Source organism: Schistocerca gregaria, chromosome 2, assembly GCF_023897955.1.
Source record: "Schistocerca gregaria isolate iqSchGreg1 chromosome 2, iqSchGreg1.2, whole genome shotgun sequence".
Taxonomy (NCBI): Eukaryota; Metazoa; Arthropoda; class Insecta; order Orthoptera; family Acrididae; genus Schistocerca; species Schistocerca gregaria.
In genome coordinates this window covers 1,001,346,943-1,001,361,628 of record NC_064921.1, presented here as the reverse complement: position 1 = coordinate 1,001,361,628, position 14,686 = coordinate 1,001,346,943, and the positions used below count along the sequence as shown (strand labels likewise).

Below are 14,686 nucleotides of genomic sequence, written 5' to 3'. Positions count from 1 at the left end.
AAAGGAACCATTCCATTATTTGCCTGAAGCGATTTAGGGAAATCACGGAAAACCTAAATTAGGATGGCCGGACGCGGGATTAAACCGTCGTCCTCTCGAATGCGAGTCAGTGTACTAGCCACTGCGCCACCTCGCTCCGTCTTCGGATCGTTCTTTTCACAGATGGCTCTCATTTCACAAACGGAGTTCTGCTCAGCGTTCGGAACAGCTACATTTGGGATGAGGGAAACCATCATACCACACATTCCCATGGATCTCAACATCGTTTCAATTTTAATGTGTGGGCTGGTAGTATACATCGTCGTGTGACTGGCTCGTGTATTCTACCGCGCCGCCTAGGGTGTAACAGCTGCTTGTCCCTCCTGTAAGACGTATCGGTGCAGCATCTGGAGGATATATTGCTGCATATCCTTCGGCCGCTGTGGTTCTAGCACGATGGCGTTCCGGCAAACCTTCCACGTTGCGTCTATCTGCACCATCACCAAACATTCGGTGGCAGGTGGATAGGTGGCGGTGAACCGATTAGTTGGCCATCACGATCACCCAATTTAATACCACTCGACTTTCCCTGTGGAACTACATGGAGAGTATTGTTTACGAGACTCCTGCGGAGTCACAGGGCGATCTCCTTACCCCTGTAATGGCTGCAGCAGGGGTCATTCAGAACACTCCAGGACTTTTGGGGCATGTGTATGTGAACATTGTTCGAAGGTTAACTTTTTGCAATGAAACTCATTATCGCCACGTCGAGCATGGATATGTTGTATTTTACCAGGTACGAGTTAATCGATGCACTTGCAGCGTACCTTTTGACGTTCTTTGAAAGACGTTTATCTTCCAAACGGTCCATTTCCGGACATGGGGCCGGCCGCGGTGGTCTCGCGGTTAAGGCGCTCAGTCCGGAACCGCGTGACTGCTACGGTCGCAGGTTCGAATCCTGCCTCGGGAATGGATGTGTGTGATGTCCTTAGGTTAGTTAGGTTTAAGTAGTTCTAAGTTCTAGGGGACTTATGACCACAGCAGTTGAGTCCCATAGTGCTCAGAGCCATTTGAACCATTTTGAACCGGACATGGGGTTATCAATGAATATTACTGCCCTGATTCCCCTCTACAACATGTATAAATGCCTAATAGGAAATCTGAATCATCCCGTATATTAATGGCTTAAATAGACCGAACGTCAGTTTACCTAAACCATTTTACAGAATATTCTTTCGAGCGGCTCTCGATTATCACGCTGCGGCTATTAGAAATTGTTAGGTCCTTGTTACATCAGTTCGAAGGATTCTGGGAAGATGCATGCAACTATAAAGAAATCGAATGCAAGACGCTGTTGCCATCTTTTGGGGTCACTGCAAGTAGGCATGATAACAGATATTGAAAAAATAATCTAATAAGATCGTAATACGTCGGCGTAGCCAATACGAAAGTGGAACGGAGATGCTCGGGGAACGTTAAAGTGAATGATTTTTTTTCCACAAAACAAAGCAAAAAAGTGATTAATCCGATCTGTACGTGATTACTAACAAGGAGAACGCGCCTACACATAACCACTGATTTCGTCCAAATTTATGAATTTGCAGTGCTTGGCCAGAAAGGAAAGTGACAATAGTGGAAGCTCAAGAGCACCAAACTTTTAGTAAAAACAGCATTTTTGGAGATGGTCGATGTATAGGCCATTTATGTTAGCATAGTTTCCGGCACGACGGAAAGCGTACAAAATGGTGATTCGTGGATTGCGGGGTAGAGTGATAATGTGGAAACGATTTTTCCTCTTTTTCAATTTCAGTTTCTGCGTTAATTCCACTGCGAATCAATCAAAATTGGACTCAATATATTTTACTTATTAATATTTTCATAAAAGGCATGAAAAGGAGAGGTAAATGTAAAATATAAGAAAGGCATCCCTACTTCTCGAATATCTGGAAATTTATAATAGATTCGTACAAAAAATTCTCACATTAAAGTTCCCACCCACGATGCTCTGTACAGTTGTTTGCTGAGTATATATGTAGTTTCCTGAAACTGGACGATCTAGGATGCTGATCGCTGGACTACTTGTGACGTCTGCTCAGCACCGATGATAACATGAAAGACGCGGTTGGGGGAATGAATGGCGCACACCTTTATTAAGTGACGAGAGACGATTCAGTTTAAGATTCGGTGATGGTCATTTGAGAATGCAACTTTGGTTGCAAAGCAGGGACTAACTCGAATCTATCGGGAAGCGACGCACAGGTTCGCCACCGGCCATCATGCTCTGGTGGCGGCTAATATTTTGTTACGCATTAACATTACCTTGTCCATTCTCTTGCCGTTACTGTAATGCCTTAAGGACATTGTCAGTCTGCCTACAAAACCACTGGTGCCACTCAAAGCGCCCTCTTTGGTGATTGCTAGAGCCCCTTCTTCAGACCTGCACCTGAATGTTTACTTGTTGGAAGTGACGGAACCACACGCAACATCTCCTGAACAACTGCGACACTAAGAGGAAGAAAGTGGGACAAAATCTGTCAGTGAGATGAATCCAAAATTTATGCCTACATTTACACATGCAGGATAAGTCACCTAAATCTTGCACCTCATTTATTAAGTTAACGGCTCAATATATTTTCTTTTTGTCGTCAGACTTATGAATGGTTTGGTGCGGCCCCCCACGAACTTCTCCTGTGTCAACCTTTCGCTCCAGAGTAGCTCTTCCAACCTACTCCTCAATTACTGGCTGGATGTATCCCAATCTCTGTCTTCCTATACAGTTTTTACGTTCTACTGCTCCCTCTAGTACCGTGGAAGTTATTCCCAGATGTCTTAACAGATGTCCTATCATCCTAACCCTTTCTTCTTGTCAGTGTTTCGAGTACATTCCTTTCCTTGCCGTTTCTTCGGAGAACATCCCCTTCCTTACCTTCTCAGTTCACCTAATTTTCAGCATTCTGCTGCTGCACCACATCTCAAATGCTTTGATTCTCTTTTGTTCCGGTATTGCCACTGTTCACGTTTCACTACAACATAATACTGTGCTCCGAACAATCATTCTTAGAAATTTCTTGCTCAAATTAAGACCCATGTTTGATAGTAGTAGACCTCTTTTGGTTACGAATGCACTTTTTTTGCCAGTGCTAGTCTGCTTCTTATGTCTTCGTCGCTCCGTCCATCATGGAATATTTTGCTGCCTAGGTAGAACAATTCCTTAATTTCGTCTACTTCGTCATCCCGAGTTCTGATGTTCAGTTTCTTGGTGTACTCATTTCTCCAACTTCTCACTGTTTTCGTCTTTCTTCGATTTACTCTCAGCCCACTTTCTGTACTTATTAGACAGTTCATTCCATTCAGCAGAACCTGTAGTTCTTCTTCACTTTCAGTAAGGAGACCAATGTCATCAGCGAATCCTATCACTGATATCCCTTCACCTTGAATTTTAATTCACATCTTGAACTTTTCTTATATTTCCGTTTTTGCTTCTTCGGTGTATTGAACGGTAGGGGCAAAAGATTAAAGCTCTGCCTTCTCACTATTTAATCCGAGCACTTTGTTCTTGATCTTCCACCCTTATTGTTCCGTCTTGGTTCCTGTACATATTGTATATTACCCGTCTTCCAGTATATCCTACTCCTATTTTTATCAGAATTTAGATCATCTTGCACGATTTTACATTGATAACGTTTTTTCCAGGTCGATGAATTCTATGAAGATTTCTTGATTTTCTTTTGTCTTCCTTTCGTTATCAACCACGTCAGAACTGTCTCTCTGGTTGCTTTACCTTTCCTAAAGCCAAACTGATCGTCACCTAAGAGGTCTTCAGTTTTCTTTTCCATTCTTCTGTATATTATTGTTGTCAGCAATTTGGAAGCATGGGCTGTTAAGCTGACTATGCGCTAATTCTTTCACGTGTCGGTTCGAGATATCGTAACGAAATTTTCGGCAAATGGTGGTAGGTATAAGGAAACGTAACATTCGCTTCTTAACTTCTTATAACTGTAACTGAGAAATGAAAATCATACGTAGATAGTGTAAGTAGGCTGTTTACGTTTTCTTATTGTAACGCCACATAGCGCTCTGTAAGAAAATCACTGGCTGTGCTGTGTGCAGTCTGTGGCTGGTTTGCATTGTTGTCTGCCATTGTAGTGTTGGGCAGTGGCAGCTGGTTGCTAACAGCGCGTAGTGTTGCGCAGTTGGAGGTGAGCGGCCAGCAGTGGTGGACGTGGGGAGAGATATGGCGGAGTTTTGAAATTTGTAAGAATTGGTGTCATGGACTGATATATATATTATGACTATAAAGGTAAATACATTGCTTGTTCTCTATTAAAATCTTTCATTTGCTAACTGTGCCTATCAGTAGTTAGTGACTTCCATAGTTTGAATCTTTTAGTTAGCTGGCAGTAGTGGAGCTCGCTGTATTGGAGTAGTTCGAGTAACGAAGATTTTTTCTGAGGTAAGTGATTTGTGAAAGGTATAGATTAATATAAGAGAATGATTTGCAATGGATTGGAAGAAATGCATTGAGAAGTTATACGAAAAAAGTACAGAAATCAGGTATAGATAGGACTTTTTGGAAATAATGAAGAACGAAGGGAGGTCTCCGAGAAGTAAAGAAAGTTTTGTTTGCAAAATACTGCAGTAAAACAAACCCTGTCCTTTCCTTGTGTTATCCCACTATGTGTTTGTGTACCCTTGTGTATTTATGTTTTTCCTGTCTATATATATGTTTATCTGATAAGACTTACGTTGCAGAATTTTTCTAATACTAAGCTACATTCACTATGATGAGGAATACTGTTATCCTCAAATATAATTTGCATTAATAACATGTTATTTACTTTGTAAAGTTGTTTACACATTATTTATTCTGTTTTGTTCTAATGCTCATGTGTGAAGTTGATGTTTCAAAAGTTATTCTGATTTTTTATGTATGTACTTATGTCGTAATTTTTGTAACACTGATGTATTTGCTATTTCGATTCTTTTGTAAAGCCTGTACTACTGCAAATGTTCTCTGTATTGTTATGTTCTTTAAAGATGTATTTTGTTCCTTTGTTATTGTATTTTCATGTTATAAAATTGTAATTGACACCAGTTCATCAAAGTAAGTAACTTGTAACTTACATTTCACTGCACACATTTCTGTTGGTCATGGACAATATGTGAGAAGTAGGGATCGATAGTGTTTGCAAGTGTATTGATAATTCAGCAAGGGACTGGTTAACAGCATTGCTGGTTCTAAGGACAATTCCAAAAAATTTGTGAGTGGACAAGTGGTGGGTTATGGACATGCTATGTTATCTGCAAGACTCTTCAATGGTGATTGTGCGCCTGCACAGTCAAACAGATGGCTGCTGGCCATCTCTACAAGGACTACAGTCGGTCTACACCTTTGATGACCCACCAATACCATAATCTCTACCAGGACTACAGTGGGTCTGCTCTGTGATGACCTAAGTACCAATAGTCTTCAATTTCGACTGACTCTGCTGTGGGTTTGCTCTGTTGTGGCCCATTACCTGTCTGCATGTCAAGAGTCAGCACTGTCTTTCCGTTGGAAGGACAACACTACTTCTTCAAGACTGCATGGAAATCCACTACTTCCATGTGCATTTTCTTTTACTACTCAGACTTTGAGAAAAACACTGCAATTTTACTTTGATGAATGATCATGACTGTCTTTATGGACTGTGAGAAAATTTTAGCTTTTGACCAACATTGTATCGATAAGTGTGTGCATTTCATTTCTTTGTTATTGTAATTATGAAAAAAATTTTCAAATCTGTATTGGCCACTGCCCAAAACAACTTGTAAATTTTTTTGTGGAGAGCATGGGGGCTATGTAAGTAGGCTGTTTACGTTTTCTTATTGTAACGCCACATAGCGCTCTGTAAGAAAATCACTGGCTGTGCTGTGTGCAGTCTGTGGCTGGTTTGCATTGTTGTCTGCCATTGTAGTGTTGGGCAGTGGCAGCTGGTTGCTAACAGCGCGTAGTGTTGCGCAGTTGGAGGTGAGCGGCCAGCAGTGGTGGACGTGGGGAGAGATATGGCGGAGTTTTGAAATTTGTAAGAATTGGTGTCATGGACTGATATATATATTATGACTATAAAGGTAAATACATTGCTTGTTCTCTATTAAAATCTTTCATTTGCTAACTGTGCCTATCAGTAGTTAGTGACTTCCATAGTTTGAATCTTTTAGTTAGCTGGCAGTAGTGGAGCTCGCTGTATTGGAGTAGTTCGAGTAACGAACGTTTTTGTGAGTTAATTGATTTGTGAAACATATAGGTTAACGTTAGTCAGGGCCTTTCTTTTGTAGGGATTATTGAAAGTCAGATTGCGTTGCGCTAAAAACTATTGTGTGTCAGTTTAAGCACAGTCGTGTACAATTTTTCTAAGGGGACGTTTCAATAGTTAACAAAAAATGCTAACAAGTTCTGATTTTTATGCTTATGCTTCGGACAGTAAAGCTACTTAAACTACAATGAATTTCTGACTGATTGCAAAAGAAGTGTCATATTACTGTAAAATTCTAATGTCGAGGTAAATGTAGACAAAATTCATAAGTTACGTTAGTTTAAATTTTGTTTTTGTAATTGTAACGTTGTTGCTTCTTCATTCTTGGTTAGATGTTAGAAGTTGGGATTACATCAATAAAGCCACTAAAAGATTTATCTATACAAGTAACAGGCAAACGAGCACTTCCTGATGAATCTGTACCCCCTGATACTTGCAGAAGCGTTCTGCTCATCATTAATTCCGTCAGCGTTTCACGCTTTGTATGCTCAAAGATTTTATCAACCTGTGTTGCACGTGTCTATGCGTGTATCACTCATTAAAACTAGAGCTGGCTCAGTGACGATGTCAAACGACATATTATCGATGACACGGCCAATTTAACCCAGTGAATTTAATCTACATGCGGGCAAAAATCAGCGCTTCAGCAACTAAAAAAACTGAGAAAACACCGTTTATTTATCAAGTACACGGTAGGGTAAAGCTCCCTAATTTCGCCACACCGTGAGTTTAGGTACATCAGCAGGCCACTCTTCGTGAATTAAGCTTTCTGAAGCCTCCTGATTCCCAGTCCTACACTACAGATAGATTAATTCAAGGAGCCTAACACCGTTGTCGGCAACCGTTCCTAATATGACGATATTGCGTGCTTCACAGAGTTAGGTTTCTCTACCCTCCTGGCGTTATACTCAAAACAACAATGAACTCAAACGTTTTTCTTGGCCTCTGTCGGAAAGTAATGCAAGCAAAGGAAAAAGGTAATTAAGAGAGGTCAGCAAGAACTCGAATCAAGTAAAAGACGAACTTTCACTGGAAAGAGAATGAGATTAAAAGTTAGCCGGTTTTCAACTTTTCCTCCTGTTGAATTCTTCTTTGAACTCCACTTCTGAAAAAATTTCATAGCCAGTTACAGAAGGAGAAAGCGATGACATCTTAAGTTTGTGCAAACTTCAGAAACAAGGGCAAAATTCTTCCGACTTACGATTTCAATTTCTTTTGATAATTTCACTTGAAAGTTAAAACTGAGGAGCAGTCAATTTTTAATTCGCATTTTGCGATTCAGATTCATATCTTTCCAGATATCAAAATGATTCACCGTAATGAAGACGTTTATAAGCACTATTCTGAAGCGGTATTCTGCAGTTCTCCACATAACAGTTATTGCATTACTGGCGTAAAGAGGCGCACTAAAAAATTGCACAACTTATGCATATGGAAATGACATATTGCCTGGAATCCGAAAAGCATTTTAATGTATCTCTTGCTGGGCTGCCTCATTCGTTTCCATATAATCTGCAAATTTAGGTTTATTAAATTAAGTAATGAAGGAATGAAATAGGTATTAACTGCCAATGGAATAAAAATGCACATGTTAATATTCGCGATTTCGTCCGTGTTAAACGAATAAAACTTATAATGGGAATCGCTGATTAATTTATGACACATTCACGTATTTGTAGAAAATTGAGAAGTCCGCGTGCCTTGATGTGTACTTTTGTTATTTCTGCATCGATATGTCATTGATAGATCGATACCCAGTGAGTTAAAAATAAAACGAAATGCACATAAGAATATACACATATACAAAATCTGCAGTTATTTTTCCAGACCACTGCAGAATCTTCTTAATAAAGTACAGAGAAGCGCACAACGAAATTGTAAATTGCGTTTATTCACTTGGATACAGACATATCCTCAATATCGTGAACTATTACTAGCAAATCATAAGAAGCACATCAATAGACTTACAGTTGTTGATAGACTACAGTTGACATTCTTTTTTCTGTTCGTGCACGTCACGACATTCGTGAGTCGTAAGCGTAAATTCTTAGTCCAACGTATCCGTCTTGAAGCGATTGCCTCCATTTGCTTCTTTAACAATCAGTCGAGAAAAAAAGTTTAAAAATAGTCTTACACCCATAATTGTTATCCCCTACATATTATTATTGTTGGAATTGTTGTTATATAGGTACAGAAGCATGTCAAAATAAATATACAACACGGGCACCAAGTGTTGGTGCAGTGCAATATATGTAGAAATTTTTGATCAGTTAAATGAAGCCCACTTCTGTCCACATGTCGAGGTAATGAAACCAGCTTCAGTTTGTTTCATTTCTCTCTTCGCTTTCCGCACATCACGCGTTATTACTTACAAATATTGAATGATCGTACACGAGTGGTGTGAGTAAATTGTGTAACGGACGAGAGCGGTTGTTAACGGGCAACGCAAAACGAATCCACTGCTACTGTCTAGCACAATCAGCACTACGTGATACGAGTTCACACTGCTTTTTTATGGAACTAAAATTAAGGACCCGCTCCAGAATCTGTGACGAAGGAGAATGTTTTGAAATACGTGTTAGATATTACGTACGTTTAACGATTTGATACCACTGCAGGTACATCTATCACCAGCATGACTAAAGAAAGTGCAGTGTTTTCCCGGAACGAGAGAACTTGAGTGCTAAAATAACCTTGTCCATGCTGTTAATAGTTCACTCTTATGATCATGAGAGATAGTCCATATGTGAGGATGTGATTCCTTGTCAAAGTCTTCATTGGAAACAGCTCCCTAGAATTTGAAATATGTGACACACATCAACATGTCTTTCTATCAAAACTTGCCAGTTTACTCTTCACCATAACTGTGTAACAACTTTCCCAGTGCCAAATCCTGATGATTACTACCACCGTTGGTATGTTTTCACGAGCTTGCCTAATATCACAGTCAAATAAAGTAACGTGACACATGATGTCATGTTGTATAATATGACACATGCCATCTCTCCATCGAACGTGCCATTTGTCATGTCGTGCAATATGGTACAACGTGTCATTGAAGTTTAGGACGCACGCATTCCCACTCTGGGATACTTCCTAGTATAGAAGCGCTCCCTCTCTCTGATACTTCCTATTATAGATGCTTCCCACTCTGGAGAACCACGTAAACAGTTGTTTCTGTTCGTTCTTACACCACGCAGCACATATGTAAGAGGGGTTGGGTTCGCGGAAGAAATGGTCCCTTAGGGGAAAAAATCGTCCAGTCCCCACCTACAAATAAAGAAATTGTTGTAGCCTCTTCCCACTCTCTCAGGAACAAATCCACCCTCAGAAATTGTATCCCTGTGCCCCACCCCAACACCCGAAAAACATTTTCAGCTATTACTTGTATACTCTTCAGCCATATGGTTCTATATATTATTTAATATATCTGGGGAATCTTTTGGTTGGGCAGAGATTCAGGGATTTCACTTTATAAGCTGCAGGATGAAGGTGTACCAACACATTGTAACTAAGAGTGCTTGATGCGCTGTAAGCTGGGGAAATGGGGTTAACTCGTAGAAAAGTTCGAATATGTCAGGATGTTTTGATTTACATCTACATGATTAGCCTGCAGTTCACAGTTCAGCACCTGACATTCATCGAACCACCTTTAAGCTACTTATGTGCCGTTGTTTCCTCGATCAGCGCGTGAGAAAAACGAGCACTTGTATCTTCCAGTGCGAGATCCGATTTCTCTTATTTTGTTATTATGATCGTTTCTTCCTGTGAAGGTAGGTGCCAACAATATTTTCACACTCTGAGGAGAAAGTTGGTGATTGACATTTCATGAGAAGGTCCTGTCACATCCAATAACGCCTTTGTTTCAATGACTGCCATCCCAATTCATATATCATATCCATGGCACTTTCAGTCCTATTCCGCGCTAATGCAAAACGAGCAGCCCTCCTTTGAACTTTTCGATGTCCTACGTCAGTCTTATCTGATGCGGATCCCACGCTGTACAGTAAGTAGGCAGAACAGAGAGGACAATCATAGTGTAAGGAGTCTATTTAGCAGAACTGTTAGATTTCCTAGGTGTTCTGCCAATAAATCGCTGCCTTTTGTTTTTGTTTTCCCCACAACATTATCTATGTGATCATTTCAATTTAAGAAAGTCGTAATTGTAACCCCTAAGTATTTAGCGTTTAGATTTGTGTTCTTGATCGTGTAACTGAAATTTGGAAGATTATTTTTAGTGCTCATGTGGATAACTTCAAACTTCTCATTATTTAGAGTCAATTGCCCCTTTTTGAATCAACAGATATCTTGTCACAACTATTTTGCAATTCGTTTTATTTGATGACATTACATGATCGTAAATGACAGCATCACCTACCAACAATATAACATGATTGCTCAGATATCTCCTATATCATTTACGTAGATCAGGAACAACAGGGGGCCTGTGACACTTCCAAGGTGAACGCCAAATATTACTTCTGTGTTACTCGATGACTTTCCCTCAATTGTTTTGAACTGTGACCTTTCCGACAGGAAGTCGCGAGCACAGACACGTAATTGAGACGACACTTCATAGGCACAGAATTTAATTAGATATCGCTTATCAGGAACGGTCCTAGAAGCCTTCTAGAAATCTAAGAATTTGGAATCAATTGGACATACCCTTTCGATAGTACTCATTCCTTCGTGAGAGGAAAGAACTAGTTGTGTTTCATAAGGACGTTATTTTCTGGAACCGTGTTGACTGTTTGTCAATAAATCGTTTTCCACGATGTGATTCATAATCGCAATATATGCTCCAAAATCCTACTGCAAATCGACGTTAGTGATATTGGTTTGTAATACAGCGGATTGCTCCTACTTCCTTTATTGGGTATCAATTTAACTTTCCAGTCTCCGGCTGCGCGTCTATCTATCAGCGAACAATTGTATATGATAGCTAAGTGTGGAGCTATTGTCTCGGTATACTCTGAACTTGACTGGTGTATGATGTGGACGGGAAGCTTTGCCTTTCTTAAGTGTTTCAAGCTGCTTCGCTACACGAGGGATAAATACATTTAAGGTACGCTTGTTCGCAGTTGTTCTTGGTTCGAGATTTTGAATATTTACTTCGTCTTCTTTTACGAAGAAATTTCGGATAACCGTGTTTAGTAACTCTGCTTATGTGGCGCTGTCATCAACAACATCACCATTGGTATTGCACGATGCAGGTGCTGACTGCTTGTTGCCACTGGTATACTTTACATGCGACCAGAATGTTTTTTGGTTTTCTGCCAGATGTTGTGACAGAATTTCGTTGTGGAAACTCTGTTGTGCATCACGCATTGAAGTTAGCGCTAAATTTCTATCTTTTGTAAAACTTGGCCGATCTTGGGGATTTTGCGTTCTTTTAAATTTAACATGCTTCTTTCGCTGCTTCTACAATAGTTTTCTGACCTCTAATGTGTATTGTGGGGGATCCGTATATATTTCTCAATTGGCATCGATACCATTTCTTTGAATTTAAACCACACTTGGTCTACGCTTACGCAGTCAGATTGAAAAGAGTGGAGACTGTGTCTTAGGAAGGTATCAAGCGAATTTTTATCTGCTTTTTTAAATAGATATAATTTGCTTTAACTTTTGTTGGATTTGGATGTTGTGGTATTCACTCTAGCTACAACAATCTGGTGGTCACTAATGGCTGTATCTGTCATGGTGCTCTTTGTTTCGTCAGAATAATTTGAGGCTAACAGGTCAGGTATATTTTCACAAGCATTCGAATGTGTTCCTGCACTAGCTGTTAAAAATAATTTTCTGAGAAAGCACTCAGCACAATTTTGGACGACGTTTTGCTTCTACCACCGATTTAAAACTTGTATTTTCGCCAACATGTGTCAGATAAATCAAAAAGCTAATTTCCTTCTTTCACCTTCTCTTTCTCTCTCTCTCTCTCACACACACTTTTTTTGATTGCTGTGGTTGGAGCATGTTTCATTCTTATTCCCAACTTTTACTCTGCCATAATTTTTAATAAGACCACTTAGCTTGGCAATGATGTACATTTTTGTTGATTCTGGCGACGACATACCCGGTATAGGTTTTCTTATTGTCTTTCAAATTACGTTGCTTATATCGTGGCAACGGGTACAGCTTTCACGAAACAACAGACCGACCATTAATTACATGTATGTGTCTACCTTTCCACAAAATTTGAACAGATTCGCACAAGTTTAAAACGCAGATGTGGTGTGTGCAACAAATCTCAGAAAAACGTGTGAAGCTAGATGTTTGAAAACGAGTTTTCAATTTTGTCGTAAGAATACATTTTTTAGTCTGATTCACTTTAAACCGTTTCCACGCATTTAGTTCACGTGCGAATGAATTTTCCGCGCTACATCCTGTTCAACTCGAAACCATCGTTTCTCGACGACAGATAAAGATTACTGGATAAAAATTTTCGTTTTGAGTTTACTCATTTCTATCTTCTAGCCTTCGTGCAAAGTCCGAATAGATTCGTACGAGTTTAAAGTGTAAAAGTGGAGCGCTTCAAGTCGTCCTAGAAAACCGTGTTCTTTGCATAGTTTTTCACGTAAAACCCGAACGGCGGACATAAAAATGATGCCGTTAGCAGAGCATTAATTTCAGCCCAATCAATTTTGTTTGTTTGCAAAGAGCGCGGAATCTTCAGACATGTTACAGGGCTTCAGCGTTTCAGTGCTTACAGTCTATTACAATTCTGTACAGGTATATGCTTCTGTGACGGTTTGGCCCCTGCGAGCATAATCTGTTGGCAACACACCATTCCAGACCCAGGAACCACTCAGCCTCGCCTTACTCGACGGCGGTTTGGCCATCGCCTTCTCCGCTGGCGGTTAATCCACAAGTGTCAACTGCTTGCTTTAATGAAACTTCCTGGCAGATTAAAACTTTGTGCCGGACCGAGACTCGAACTCTGGATCTTTACCTTTCGCAAACAATTGAAGCTGTGAGGACGGTCGTGAGTCGTGCTTGGGTAGCTCCGATGGTAGAGCACTTACCCGCGAAAGTCAAAGGTCGCGAGTTCGATACTCGGTCCGGAACACAGTTTTAATCTGTTAGCAAGTTTCATATCAGCGCACACTCCGCTGCAGAGAGAAAATCTCATTCCACTTGCTTTAATGCTCTGCCTCGGAGTCCCAGTGGTGTACCCAGCATTTGTCCACCGTTATTAGGCAGCTAAACGAGTCATCTGCATTGGCCAGATATAGGTGAAACATTAGCGCCACCGTCTCGGTCAGGTGGGCTTTTTGAATGTGTGTGAGGTGTCGTGAAACTCAACGGATAGCGACCTTTGTAATTTTTAAAATGTGGTGCAAGATATTGAAAACTGATCCGTGATTGATTTTCACTTTTTCCTCTACGGTCCCGGTTGCTATACGCCGGATTTCGTGCACAAGGGGCTGCACTTCTCTTGAAAGTCTCGATTTCTCACAGAGAGATGGTCTACAGCTTTATTCGTTTTTATTCATGTGATGCACTTCCACCAGCCAAACATACCGGATGGTTACAATAAAACTGCAGCTGCTCAGGAAACTCCAGTGTGGGCTGTAATTGTCTTATGGCAGCTGGGAAAAATTAGTTCCACTTATGGGCACCAGGTGCAAATCTGACATTGCACACTGTCTGTGTGACGCCATGACATCCACCCTGTCATTTGAGAATACATAACGCAAGTGAACAGAATCGCTGTTGAGAAGAGAGTCCGTACGCTGTTGGTGAGACTGTTTTATGTTAACGTCCTCAATTACAAAGCTGCACTGAGAGAGTATCACCGTCTGTAAAGTCTGTGAAGAGGCCTGATATCATTAAAAGGTTCAAAGAAGATGATAATGAAATCTGAAAGCACGGATAAACCTGGTGTGGCACCTTGAGGAGGAAGGCTTCCTATCGCAGTGGAAGTTACTGACGAGGTTGTTGATGTAACTAACCACGCAGCACGTGACCCGATTTGTGATAGTGCTGGTGTAGTGTCACGGGAATTGTCCATCCAATGGTGAACAGTACGTTAAGTTTTACGGTAAGGCTTACACTGCTATCCGTAAAAGATTCAGACAGTGCAGAAGCTAAAAACCAATGAGCCCCATCAGCTTTCTGAATTTGCTCTTCGGCTTCTGACAGGGATCGAAGTTGATGACATGTGGCCGGACAGTATTATATGGAGTGCCGAGGCAGATTTTACACTGCAGGGTAGAGTGATTATGCAGAACTTCCGAATTTGGGGTATTGTTAAATCGCGTACTGTGCACGAAGAGGCGTCACACTCACTGTATGTGATTGTGTGGTGTGGGTTCATAGGAAACTTTATTCTTCTTTGAACAGAATACACTCAGAGGCCCTGTTACGTATACCGTGCCGTCTACACGTTATCGAGACCTCCTTGTACTGCA

The 14,686-nt window shown here is 40.6% G+C and overlaps 1 protein-coding gene across 1 annotated transcript in view; it reads right to left on the bottom strand.

Moving 5' to 3' along the window:
* Window positions 1–14,686, bottom strand: part of LOC126336082 (potassium/sodium hyperpolarization-activated cyclic nucleotide-gated channel 1) — a 1,174,950-nt gene that overhangs the window by 119,108 nt on the left and 1,041,156 nt on the right. The gene's annotated exons all lie outside the window — the stretch shown is intronic.